The sequence below is a fragment of the Cryptomeria japonica genome, chromosome 6 (genome assembly GCF_030272615.1).
Source record: "Cryptomeria japonica chromosome 6, Sugi_1.0, whole genome shotgun sequence".
Classification (NCBI taxonomy): Eukaryota; Viridiplantae; Streptophyta; class Pinopsida; order Cupressales; family Cupressaceae; genus Cryptomeria; species Cryptomeria japonica.
This window is the reverse complement of record NC_081410.1, coordinates 173,657,642-173,672,091: the sequence shown is the minus strand read 5'-3', so window position 1 is coordinate 173,672,091 and position 14,450 is coordinate 173,657,642.

Below are 14,450 nucleotides of genomic sequence, written 5' to 3'. Positions count from 1 at the left end.
CAATGGAACTTTAATATTTCATGACAACAAAGTGGTAGTAGTTCAGAGACTCCTGTTCCTGCACAAGACAACTTTTATGAATTATGACCCCAACCCTAATCACAAAACCCTATTTGGTATGAATTGCAATACCAGACTTCTAGGCCTGGTAGCCCTACTTTGGGTGAAATTGGATCACAACTTCCAACCCCTTGGTTTCTCACACAAACCAAAAACACTTTCAGACACCTCTTTTACTTCCCAAAACATATCCCAAAACCAACCTATGATGCTTTGGACCAATGATGTCAACCCACAACACTCACCTGGACCTAATACCCTAATTAGGTCACTTTTCCAAAGTAATTTCCCTCAAAACTCTTCACCCAACCCAACCACCAAAATCAAAGGTTATGTCCTATCTCCAAACCACAGATTCCACCTTCAAACAGTTCCTAAACCTCTTAAAATTCACTCACATGCTCAATTTAGTAGTCAATAACACACTTTCACAGTCTGCCACATAGAGATGTCAGACTGATTATTGACTCCTCTGATTAGGAAATCTCCTTGTTTTCTCTGCCACCCCAAAAATATTACACCAGACCCCTAGCCCCATACTTTCACTAACTTTCATCACCAGCTGTTGATGGAGTATGAAGTTATGGGCATATTTGTGCCAAAACTCTAGGAATGGAGGGTTTCAGACCGCCAGTCAGAAGAAATGCAATAAATTTGTAAAATATAAATGAAATGAAAGCTAACTCATTTTTCTATCCAACCATGCCACATTAGATCATCCTTTGTTCATACAAGTCCGTACAAAAATGACTGTTATCTCAGGAAACCGTGAATTTGCACAACAAAACACACAATTCTTATTGCCAATCTCCAATAGTCACAATAACCAATCTTGCCTCATGTTATGGGTGGAATATATAGCCCTCTTATAGTCACCCCAACATCTATAACTGATTTTCAAATCAGTTAGCCGTTGACATACACATTTTGCATTTTGATAACAAAAGTTGCAAAAGTTGTCATGCAACTTTTTGCAATTTTTGACTCCAACCTATCCAAACTTCCTAAATACATCAAATACTCCTCAATAGGACACATATGGCTCAAAAATATGAAATACATTGATATTCACCCATTTGCACACTTTGGGTGACCTTTGACCAAGGTTGACCAATTAGGTCTTGATTGTCCTGATTGGTTACAAATAAATAGTTGGCACAAAAGCCTTACAAATATGTATGGAATAATGTAGAGTGGTCCACAAGACCTTATTACATCCTCAAGACATTGGGAAACACAAAAAAAATTCAAAATCCTTCATAGACCCCATTGATCACCTAGGTGCTCTTGCACCATAATCCCCGGGGTAGAAAGAACTCAAATCCCTTGAGGGACCAGGTCTGCAACAACAATGTCATGCTTCAAGATGTATTATTCAATCATACAAGTGGCATCTTCATGAGGTAAACCAATCAATTTAACCACATACTCCTTGTATGAATTTCTTCTAGTCTTCTTGACCTCCTTGGTATCCAAAATGCACTCTAGTTTCAATGGTTGGCTAGGTGGTAGGTCCTTGACCCAATCATCACCCTCTTCGGATGTCAGACCTACATTAGAACCTTAAACAACAACACCTTTGTATGGAAACAAATTAGAAACATTAAAAATTGGAGAAATGGCTAGGCTCGGGGGTAGTTCAATTTCATATGCATTTTGGCCAAATTTGTGTACTATCCTGCAGGGACCTATCTTCTTCATCAACAACTTGGTAGGTTGCCCCTTTGGAAGTATTTCCTTCTTTAGATGAGCCATTACCAAATCCACTACTTTGAATTGTACATCTCTCTTTCTTTCATTAGCCTTTTCCTTGTACTTGTCCACATTCTTTTGTAGAGTCTCTCTTACCTGGTCATGAATGTCCTTCATAGTCACAACAAAGTCTTCACCTTGTGCACTCCTTTTATCAAAGCCTTGTAGATCTATGAGTTAAAACATCCCCCTTGGATGAACAACATACACAATACCAAAAGGACTCCTCCCTGTACTCCTATCTGTGGAGTCATTATATGTATATTTTGTTTGTGGGATGATCATGTCCCATACCTGTCCATGTTGTCTGGTCAAACATCTCAATAGGTTACCCAAGGATATTTTTACCACCTCAGTTTGGCTATCATTCTAAGGGTGGTATGTTGAAGTAAAGGACAAGTGAGTGCCAAGATTCTTCCACAAAGTCCTCTAAAAATGGCCCACAAACTTGGAATCCCTATCCATGACAATGTTGAGAGGTAGATCATGCATCCTAACAATCTCCTCAAAGAACACACCGACTATGTGGGATGCATAATTTGTACATTTACATGGCAAGAAGTGTGTCATCTTGCTAAATCTGTCCACCACTACAAAAATGCCTCTCAAATCCCCTCTTGGTCCTAGGTAGACCCAATACAAAGTCCATATTGTAGCTCTCCCATGATCTGTTGGGAATAGGGAGTGGCTGATATAGGCCTACATTAGATGATTTCCCCTTGGCTATTTGACAAATGTGACAACCCTCAACAAACTTACTATCATCTGATTGCAACTTAGGCCAATAGAAAAATCTTTTCACCTGATCTAGGGTCTTATCAAGACAAAAATATCCCGCCAAACTACCACTATGCTTCTCCCTTATGATGTTTTTACTCATGGAGCATTTAGGGATACACAATTGACTCCCTTTAAACAACAAACCATCCTGCAACAAATACTCTGAGAATTCAGAATGATAAGAATTTAAAAATTGTTGACAAACCTCATATATCTCTTTGAAATATGCATCATCTTCATACATATGTTTGAGGGAATCAATCCCCATACTCTACAACTGAATCTCCTGCATTACACACACCTTCCTACTTAATGCATCTGCCACCTTGTTGGCTTGTCCCTTCTTATGTTTGATGGTAAATATGTAGGCTTGTAGGTGCTCTACCCACTTCATATGCTTATGGTTCAATTCAATTCAAGTGAGAAAGAAATCAAGCATTTTCCAAACATTGAAGGAGAGGTCAAGTTAACTTCAAGCATTCAAGATGGCATCCATGATCAACCTTCCATGAAGACATTCTACATAACATCCTAAACCCTCAGCATGCGTATTCAAGCAAGTTTCATAAAGGTATCAACTTCAATTACAAGCATTCGAATTCAAATATAGCCTTTACCTCAAAAGGAAAGTATTCAACTACAATTTAATTCTATTTCCATTTCAATTATGATTTCAATTTCAAGTTTAATTCCTAAATCAAGGTTTGACCCAAGGCAAATGCCTATCCACAACCATTCTCTCTCTCTCTCTCTCTCTCTCTCTCTCTCTCTCTCTCTCTCTCTCTAAGTAGGAAATTGATTTAGGTGCTATGATCGAATATTTTAGTAGAACAAACAATGATGAATAGGTTTAGCTTTTACAAGCACAAAAAGTGGAGGATCAGGTAGCCCCTTGCCCTAGTCTCGATAATTTTACCTGAACTCCTGATAGTGGATCTTGTGAGTCTCCTTGATCCAAAAAACATTTCAATTACCTACATGAAAGTTGTAGGATCAAGTCTCCCTACCTTCTTGATCTAGAAAATTCAGCCCAAATTTTCAGCTACATGTTCTAATTCACCCCCTCTTCTTAGATCTCTATCTGTGTCTCTACATGAAGTCTAGAATATTCTATTATTATTATTTTGCTCCAATTCTCTATTTTTTTACCCTAGAACTTTATAATTCAAATCCAATTTCAACTCCATAAAAGGGGAAACAATAAATAGGCAAATCTAATTAGCATCTCAACCTTCTTATCTAATTGAATTGTGGCTAGATATATTGGGTTTCAATCCCCCTATTAAATGTAGGGTTGATTTTGTGAAATTAGTATTTTTACCATCCTAATTGTTGAAACCCTAATTCCAAAACCCATCTTCACAAGAACATGGTAAATATCAGCTCTACACAAGAGATAAAAGGTATTGCAAAGATAATCAAGCCTAATAACACCTTATGCAAGGAATATTAAATGGGATAGTAGACTAGGACAAGATTCAAGAACAAGGAATAGTATTCTACAAAACCCTTGGAGTTGATATATACTGACCTATTCATACCAACTAGGACTTAGGGACTCAATGGTGAAAGACACTTTATGTTGCTTATTGATGATTATTCTAGAATTACTTGGGTTACATTTTTTAGAGAAAAATCAAGAGCTCTAGATGAGTTTAAAGCTTTCAAATCTATGGTTGAGAATGAAATAGATGGTACGATCAAATGTCTAAAATCTGATAAAGGAGGTGAATTTACTTGAAATGAGTTTGAAATTTTTTGCGAAGATCATGAAATTAGGAGACATCTATCTACTCCTAGGACCCCACACCAAAATGGGGTAGTAGAAAGAAAGAATAGAACAATTCAAGAGATGACAAGGTCTATGTTAAAAGATGCTAATATGCCTGATATGTATTAGAAAGATGGAGTTCATACTTATGTGTATATTCTTCATAGAGTGCAATTGAGGCTCAACAACTAAGGCCCCTTTTGAGCTATGGTATGCGAGACCTACAATTGTTAGTTATCTACTTGGGAAAGTTTGAATCAAGATGTGATGAAGGGATCTTCTGAAGAAGAAGAAGAAGAAGAAGAAGAAGAAGAAGAAGAAGAAGAGCAAAGTGAATCTTAATCTCTTATCAAGATGTGATGAAGGGATCTTCCTTTCTAGAAGAAGAAGAAGGTGGTGGTGAAGGTGAGCGAGTGCCAGAAAAGATGAAGGATGGTTACAAGAAATGGAAGAAGAGCTAAGTGAATCTTAATCTCTTATCAAAGATTGAGCCCAAGACCTTTGTTGATGCTATCAAAGATTGAGCCCAAGAACTTTGTTGATGCTAGAAAAGATGAAGGATGGTTACAAGAAATGGAAGAAGAGCTAAATGACAAGGAGAAGTGACAAGGAACAAAGCTAGAATGGTTCACAAAGGCTATTCACAAGTACAAGGAATTAATTTTGAAGATAGTTTTTCTCTAATGGCTAGGGTTGAGGCAATCATTTATTAGGACATTTCAATCTCTGGCTCGAGGGTGAGATCAAGAAGGATACTAACCATATTTGCATAAGGTCCATCACTTGATGAAGGAGCAAATGATGCAGAAATGAAATTCAACAAATGAAAAAAAAATAGATCAGTATAAATTTGAAGCTCATTATTTCCCATATAAATAGATTTATTATATTTCTACTTTCTAACGTCGACCCGAATGGCACCATTGACTGACACAATTTCAAACCATAATACCAACAAGAATATGGTCTATTGTTAGGAAGTGGTCTAATCTTGGGTAGGATCACTAGATTATCTATTAATAATTTTTGCAATATACTCAAATAAGAATCAAATAACATGGTAAATACCTAATTTAATTGAGGCTCCTATAAATTTTTCTTAGTTTCTCGAGGAATAGTAATTACATTTAGCACAACCTTATTATTTTGAGACCCAACCAAGGAAGAAACACCTCCATATGCATCAACATGAAAGCTCAGATAAAGATAGATAAATAAAAATAAATATGTTGTTTTAGCTATGATTTTAAATTTTTTGTGAGTTGATTTTTAAATATGTAAGTAAAAATTTTCACCACAAATAGAGGCAATGCATCATTAGAAATATTTTTACACCTAAGTGAAAAATTCTTCACGAGAAGTGCAAGCATGGGAAATAAAGGACAATTTTCACTTGAAGTTGAGTGCAGATGAAGGGAAGATTAATGTGGGCTAAATAATGTTCAAACTATCAAGTGTTGCACAACAGGGAGAAGGAGAATATTACAGATTAGAGAGGGATGAATGAGCCAAGTGTCAACTACAAATTCATGTTAGGGTTTTTTCATCTCTTTATATGCATCTTCTTCTTCATTGTTAGGGGTTCCACACTCCAAGTTTTGGAGATTGTAATTTTTGTATAGGGAATGTTTCTAGGTTTATTCTTAAAATTTTAGAAACTAAATGATGTAAGATGATTTATGCTAATGGCAAACAATTTAGTTTGCAATGTAAATGATATATATAATTTTGTGAACCTCTCTTATATTTATTACAATGACTTGTTAATCATATCAATCAAGTATTTTTGTGATTATCATTATACATTTGTTGTAATGGGTATCTAACTAATAGCATCTGTTCAAGGAGAATATTAAATTTTATTTTAGTTAAATCATTAAAGTCATTGTAAACATGTAAGGATCTTGAAATAGGTTAATGGGAAGTACATAAGAAGCCTCATTATTGTAAAGAAGTAAGAGTTTAATGGTAATTGAATTTGTGTTTTTATTGTTACTAGGTGGACTATTTGTTTTTGACTCTGTAATGGACAAGGCACAAGTATAGTGTGTTGTTATGTGCAAATCCTTAGAGGAATCAACATTTATAAATCTACAATCATCATAAAATGCCCAAAGGAAACAAACTGTAGGAAGTGGAAATGGGAGAGAAAGGAGGAGTAGGAACCGACAATGGGAGAATTCAAAATTCAAATTCTTTGCAAGGTAGGAACTCTGGTTCCAATGGTGGGAGTGGCCAGAACAATGTTGCTGCTGGTCCCATAGGAGAGAAGGATAAGCCTTCGGACATTCCGGAGGCTGTTGTCATACTGCAGATTGGTGGTACTCTCCCAGAGAAGACAACGGGTTCCTCTGGGCTTCTAGGGGTAGGGTCTAGTGGGGGGCCCATCCCACATGATGACTCCTTGGAGAGCGGAAAAGAAACAAAAAAATGGTCTTCCCTCTTTGGAACTAGACCATCTGGTAAATCCTCTCTACCTCCTGTCAAGAATATTTATGATCCTTCTGGTGGAAAGTTCACTATCTCTATCCCTGATCTGGTCCTAGATCATAATATAAATAGTATGTCGAACACCTTGGTAGGCAAATTTATGGGCTCACGTCCTAATATTGAAGTTGTTAGGGTTTATGTTAAACGAAAATGGGCCCTGAAGGGTAATGTTGAAATCTTGGCTTTACCGAAAGGCCTTCTGTCTTTTACTTTTTCATGTGAAGAAGATAAATTAAGGATTCTTTGTGGGAGCCCCTGGATGGTAGGAAAGACAACTTTGGTTCTTCAAAAATGGCATCCGAACTTGAATATGAATGACTCTCTCTTGGCACAAGTTCCAGTTTCGGTAAAGCTACTAGGTTTGCCTCTTGAATATCGGGTAGAAAGAATCTTCTCAGGAATTGCAAACTCCTTTGGTGAACTCCTTTCTATAGACCTAGTCACAGCTTCAAAAAGGAGACTCACTCATGCTAGGTTCTATGTAGGGATAGCCCATGATGCAGATATGCCGGAACAAATAGATCTAGTTTCAAAGTTGGGAACATGGAAACAACATATTGAATATGAATCTATTCCCTTTGCCTACTTCCATTGTAAAAAAGTATGTCACTGGGCAAAATCCTATCCAATTAAGCCAAAGGCAAAAGCCAAGCAGTCTAAACCCCAGACTGAAAATCAAAGGGCTCCAGAAAAATGGTATGGCAAGTTAAAAACTTAGAGAATAAGGAAGAAAATTCTAATCGCTTCAATCCATTGGGGGAGAAGAAGGAAGCGCCCTCAACTTCTATTTCTAGCCCCTCAACCCAGGAAGTATTGAGAATCGAATCAACCAAAGTCAACACCCCGATTACTACTCAAAGAGAGGATCTGAAAGATCAAACTGAATCTTCAAATGATATAGCCGAAGTAGTAGCTGACACTTATGAGGGAAAGGAACTGCAAGAGAAAGATGACCAACCTGAGGAAGGGGAGATCCCTGACTCCCAAGAAGAAAAGACTGACTCTTCACTTCTCATGCCAAGTTTTGAAATACAAGAAGCTCAAAAATGTGCAATTCTGAATATGAACCTTTCAGACTCAGACCAGAGCTCCAAAAAAGTTAACAGTGATTGAAATGCTTCCAGAACCCCTAACTAGGGTAACAAAGAAGAAATTTCCAAAATCCTCAACAACCTGGAAGCGACACCTGAGACAGATGCTGAGTGGAAAATACCAAAACATAGGAATAAGAAAGGAACTACTCCCTCGAATTCTCTCCTAAGGAAATCCAACAGAATAGCTCAAGTTGATGTTGGGTATATCTCCTCTTCCCTAGGTCGACCCTCTAACCATAAAGTCAGAGACAAGGAGGCCAGTAAGAACATTGCATATGGGACCCAGAAGACTCTTAAGGAGCTAGGAATTGGTAAGTAACTATGAAGATTATCTCTTGGAATATAAGGGGACTCAATAATCCCCATAAACATGATATCATTAGGAATATGATAAGGGACAGTAAACTTGATATTTTTCTAATTCAAGAAACCAAAATGAGTACAGAAAAAGTCGAATCTTTGAAGTTTTTCAAAAATGGTAATGTTAGTGGTGGTAGTTCATAAGGTGCTTCTGGAGGCATAGCTACCATTTGGAGCCTTAATACTATCAAAGGACATGTTATTATTTAGGAAAATAATTTCTCTTGTATCAAATTTGAGCATTTAAAAGATGGTACTTCATGGGTTCTCACTAACATTTATGCTCCCAATACTTTGAAGGCTAGAAATTCCTTCTGGAAAAAACTTATACAAGCCAAGGACAGCTTCAAAATTCTTAGCTGGTTGGTTATGGGAGACTTCAATACTCCTTTGAGAGAGGAGGAAAAATTTGGAGGAAGTCCCCCTTAGCTGGAAAGTAGATTGGCCCTTTTGGATTTCATTAATTTTTAGGCTCTCAATGATTTGGAAATACAGGGATGCAATTACACTTGGACTAATAGGAGAACTGGTAATGATCTTATCCAAGTTCACCTTAATAGGACTCTCATCTCTGTTGATTGGTACAGTCATTATTTATGTTCTCTGTCTGCCCACATTCATGTTGGATTTGATCACTTTCCTATCACCTTTATTGCTGACTCAATTAATAGAAGGAGACACTTCCCCTTCAAATTTGAAAAAATGTGGACCCTTCACCCAGATATCAAAAGTAACATTCAGAAATGGTGGAGCATACAAGTTGAGGGAACTGCTATGTATAGAGTTGTTAAGAAGCTCAAAAGTGTAAAGGATAACATAAGACTCTGGAATAAATCCAGCTTTGGGAATATATTTGAGGCCAAAGGTAAAGTCCAGGAAGACCTTAAAAAAATACAGGCTCAAATCCAGAAGGATGGTTTTAGTACTATGTCCTTTTCTGATGAAAATGAGACTCTCAAAAACTACCATGATATTATTGCTAAAGAGGAAACCTTCTGGAAGCAGAGATTAAGATGCATTTGGCTTAAGGAAGGAGATAGGAACACAAGATTCTTTCATATGTCGAAGATCAAGCATAAAGTTGTTAATAGGGTAACCAAACTAATGTTGGATAATGGGGAGCTGGTCAAGGAGGATGAAATAAGGAATGAAGCTAAAAGGTATTTCTCAGAACTTCTCAAAAGGGATCACAAATTGGATGCTGAAGCTCAATCTTCTTTTCTTCATAACATCCCTTGTCTCATTGATGATCAAATGAACGTCTCCCTCTCTTCCATTCCTTCAAAATTGGAAATTAAAAATGCTATTTTTTCCTTTGATGCTAACAAAGCACCTGGCCCAGATGGCTTCCACATGGTCTTTTTCCAAGATTTTTGGGATATTGTTGGGAAAGATGTCTCTAATGGGGTCAAGGAATTTTTTGGGGCTAGAAAACTTTTGAAAGAAATAAATGGTACTTTTATTTCTCTCATCCCCAAAACCCAAGGTGTTGACTCAATGGACAAATTTAGACCTATCAGTCTTTGCAATTCTTTTTATAAGATTATCTCCAAGGTTCTTACTTCTAGAATTTTGTCTGTCCTTCCTGCTTTAATTAATCACTAGCAAAATGGTTTTGTCCCTAGAAGACAAATTCTTGACTCTATTATAACTATCCATGAGAACATTCATTCTCTTGTTAGAGCAAAGAAGCAGGGTCTCATCCTCAAGCTTGATCTCTCCAAAGCCTATGACAGGGTTGACTGGCCTTTTCTTGAGAAGGTTCTTATGTCTTTTTGTTTCTCCTCTAGAGTTATTGACCTCCTCAGCAAACTTATCACCTTTGCCTCTTTTGTTGTTCTCGTCAATGGTTCACCTTCACCCTTCTTCCAAGCTTCTAGAGGTCTAAGGCAAGGGGATCCTATTTCCCCCATCCTCTTCAAAATTATGGCAAAATGTTTTGGAAGGACTATGGAAAATATGGTTTTGCAAGGCTCCTTTAAGGGTCTCCAACCTTCTTCTGCTGACCTTATTTGTTCCCACCAATAGTTTGTCAATGATACTATTATCATGGGGGAATCTAGTATATCTGAAGCTAAAATCTTGAAGAGTACTCTTTGTAAGTTTGCCTCTGCTTCTGGGCAACTTATTAACTGGGTCAAAAGCAAAGTTTTTTTCATCAGTACTCCTAAGAGAAGACAATAGAGAATTTGTAGGATTGGTGATCTTCCTGCGACCTATCTTGGTCTCCCTATGGGCACTGCACCTCCTGATCCCTTCTGGAGTTCTCTAGTGGATAAATTTCATTAAAAACTAGCTGGTTGGAAAGGAGCCCTTTTAAGTCAGGCTGGAAAGCTCTAATTACTTAAAGCTTCTCTTCAAAGTATTCCGATTTATGCTCTAAGTCTTTTCATAATTCCAGTTAAGTATGCTGACGCAATCGAGAAAATTCAAAGAATATTCCTATGGTCTGGGGTTGAGGACAAGAAAAAAATGTCTCTGGTGGCTTGGGACCAGTTTGTAGACCAAAAAGTAAAGGAGGTTTGGGCATGAGGAGAATTCGAACCTTAAATGAAGCTCTCCTGTATAAACAGGTCTGGAGAATATTTTATTCAAACACTGAATGGTGTAAAATTTGGCGAAGTAAATTCTCTCTTCTGTCCTCCTCTCTTTCTTCTTTTATCAATTCGGATCTCAGTATTAATGGATCCCACATATGGAATCATGCCTCTAAATGCAAAGAAAGCATAGCCAAAGGAGTGATCTGGAAAGTAGGAAATTGTAGGAAAGTTAAATTCTGGGAGGATCCCTAGCTTTTTGATAAACCCTTGACTGAAATCAATGAATGGGCCCTCCATGCTCCTTCCTATATTAGAAATTTTGGCTCCTTATTTGTGGAGTACTGCTCTGGTAACAAATGGCAGAACATTGAAAGCATTCACCCTAGCCTTTCTAAGCTCAAGATCCATCTGTCTTCGGTCTGGTTGAATAAAGAGGAAGACTCCCTGATTTGGAAACATGAACCCAAAGGTACTTTAATTGTTTCCTTTATATATTGTATCCTTTCCCCCACCCCTTTTGGTAATCCTTATTGGTCTAAAGCCTGGATTAAGGGTCTTACCCCCAAGATTAATTTTTTCTTTTGGACCATCCTCCAAAATAAGATCTTAACCCTAGACAACCTAAAGGGCAGAGGCTTTGCCTTCCCTAATAGATGCGCTCTGTGGCTTCAGGAGGAAGAGTTTGTGGACCACCTTGCCATCCACTATTCCTACTCAGCCTCAATCTGGGAAAGATTTCTTAAAAGTTTTTGCATTGATTGGGTGTTTCCTAACACTATTAGTGATCTATTTTCTTCCTGGAACTTATATTGGACTAACTCCTTTTTAAGATCTCTGTGGCAGCTATCTCTTCCTCACATCCTGTGGGGACTATGGAAAGAAAGAAATAATCATATCTTCAGGGATGTCTCCCTCAATTAGGATATTGTGTTGTAGCAAATTCACTGGGCGATTGTGGAAAATATTGGGATTATTGAGGGTCCTTGTTTCTCGAACAACCCTCTGGAATCAAATATCTTAAGTGCATGGAATTTGAAGATTGTCGATAGTTCTGATGCCAATCACAATAAAAGACTTGAAGCTAGATGGCAAACCCCCCCATATGGTTGGTTCAAAGTTAATTTTGATGGTGCTACAAAAGGTAACCCGGGTCCTTTAGGTTGTGGAGCTATTCTTAGAGATGACAAAGGAATTTGCAAGGAAATGGTTGCTGTCCCTATTGGAACTCAAACAAACCATAAAGCTGAAGTAATGGCTGCTCTCCAAGGTATTCTTCTTGCTAAATAATGGAATTGCCCCTACTTATGGATTGAAGGGGACTCAAACAATATCATAAAATGTCTTAAGGGGATCTCAAAGCCCTCATGGTCGATCAACAACATCATCAATACTATCATCAATACTGCTATAGACCTTATTAGCACTTTAAAAAAAAGTTACATATCCCACATTTACCGAGAGGCCAATGGCTCTACTGACTGGGCTGCCAACGCGGCGGTTAACAAAGAGGAAATGATTACATGGACAAGAGAACAAGGACTCCCCGAAAATGTTAGGCAAATCATTTTTAATGATCGATATAGAAGGACTCCAAATATTTTTGATGGATAGGATAATAATGAAAAAGACTAATTGGAGTACTTCAAGTCATTATAATAATGAGAGCCTCATTTATTATAATACCTATTTCATTAGTTCCCACACTTTTTGGGTAACTTTGATAGCTTTGACAAGCTTTCTGGCTAATTTGCTCTGTAAGTTTCAAAATTTGGCTCTGAACAACGAGAACATGGGTGGTAACAGGCGGTGATACGAACCAAGTAGCTGCAAATAATGGAAATAAAAGGAGGAGGTCTGGAGCATCTTGCAGAAGGGTGGTTTTTCAAAATTCATGGAGAGACTCCATAGACAGGATGGCACGGTTACCAGTTTTTTATGCAAAAACTGGAGAAAGGGTATGCTGAAAATTGGAGACCAGACTGTTGAAATTGATGAAGATCTTATTGCCCAAGCCACGGGCCTAAGAAGAGAAGGTTGCAACTTCTATAGAGATAGGAAAGTCAGCAAGGAGGCTATTGAGAGATCCAGAAACCGAGAATGAGAAAAAATGACTGGTAAAGTTGAGAAAAACCTACTACCCTCCTAGGGCTTTTGTCAAACCTTGGTGAGAGGTCCTCTTTGTTTTAATGCGCTACATTACATTAGATGGTAGGTTTACAAAAGTTTATGGTTACCATTTCGTCCTACTAAATCATTTTAGGCACGATGAAAAGGTTAATTTTCCTTATTTTTTGCTCTGCTTGATGAATGCCATTATTAAGGTCTACAAAGATAACCCAATGGGGGATACTTCCATGAGTCAAGGCTTAATGGTCCTTATTTATGACCATCTCAAGGCCAATCAAATAGCCCATATGCAGCTCTCTGTAGAGTCTGAGGAGGAGGGGTTTGACTCTGCCTTCTCACTGGAGGAGGATTCTGACAGTGTCCCCTTGAGTGATTCTAAGGAGAGAATGGATGTCTCAGATTATGAAACTAGAAAGAAGAGGAAACACATCAAAACAAGACCTTCTTCCTCTAAGGGTAAAAATCCTAAAGGCAGAATCCTGCAGATTAGCCTTTCCTCGGAGGAGGAGGTTTCAGAAGACTCGGAGGAGGAGAAACCTCAAGGGTTGTTTAAAAAGAAGACAAAAGTCCACACCCAGACTAGAAATAAGTACAAATGGAAGGAGGAGAATGTTAAGGAGCTGAAGGTCTATAAGCAGGAAAGGACCTTGGAAGCCGAACATAATCTGAAGAAGGTGACCATGGACGAGGCTCTTAGGGTTGAAGACAACTACTTTTTGGGACACCCCAAAAAAGGAACAAGATATCTTTGGTAAGGCTGATCCCCCCTCTAACCCTCCTCTAGAGGGTATGCATGGTTTCATGGATACTATGGAGTGGCTTATAACTGGTTACAAGAAAGCTGTGGATGACAACAAAAATCTCTGCAACATAATTCTGATTTTGGAAACCATCAACACTGGGGAAGGGAAGACCATGGCTAATTACATAGAGGACCTAAAAAATACCATTGCTAAAGCTGAAAACATAAGAGATTCCTTCAACCCCAGGTTTGAGAAAATAGAGAAAGATTTGCTGGAAAGGAAAAATCTTGCTGACGCTAATGACCAAACTATCTCGGATACTATCAGTAAAGTCAACAAAATTGAGGAGTGTCTAAAGAGCATTGCTGAACAAAGTTTAAGCATCCTAAATATTTCTGCTAGCAACACTAACACTCTCATCAACAAACATGATGAAGAAAAGGAAATCCTGGATATTGACCCGAACACTGAAGGAATAGGGGAAGCTCAAGGTCCCAGAATCCGTACCAGAGGCAAAAAGAAAGAAAAGAAACCTAACAAGGACCTGGAAGATCTCAAAGCTATTGGGGCCACCTATGACCAGCTGGTGAAAAAGGCTTAGGACCTGCTGAAGACTATAGCTGTGTAGCACCTTCCTTGTTTCTTTGCTATCTTTTTGGTTTGCTGGTTTTTTTGCCAGTCGTTTTGTAAGCGGTTCTTAAGCTCTGGACTTTTTGGTGTCTTATTTTAATCT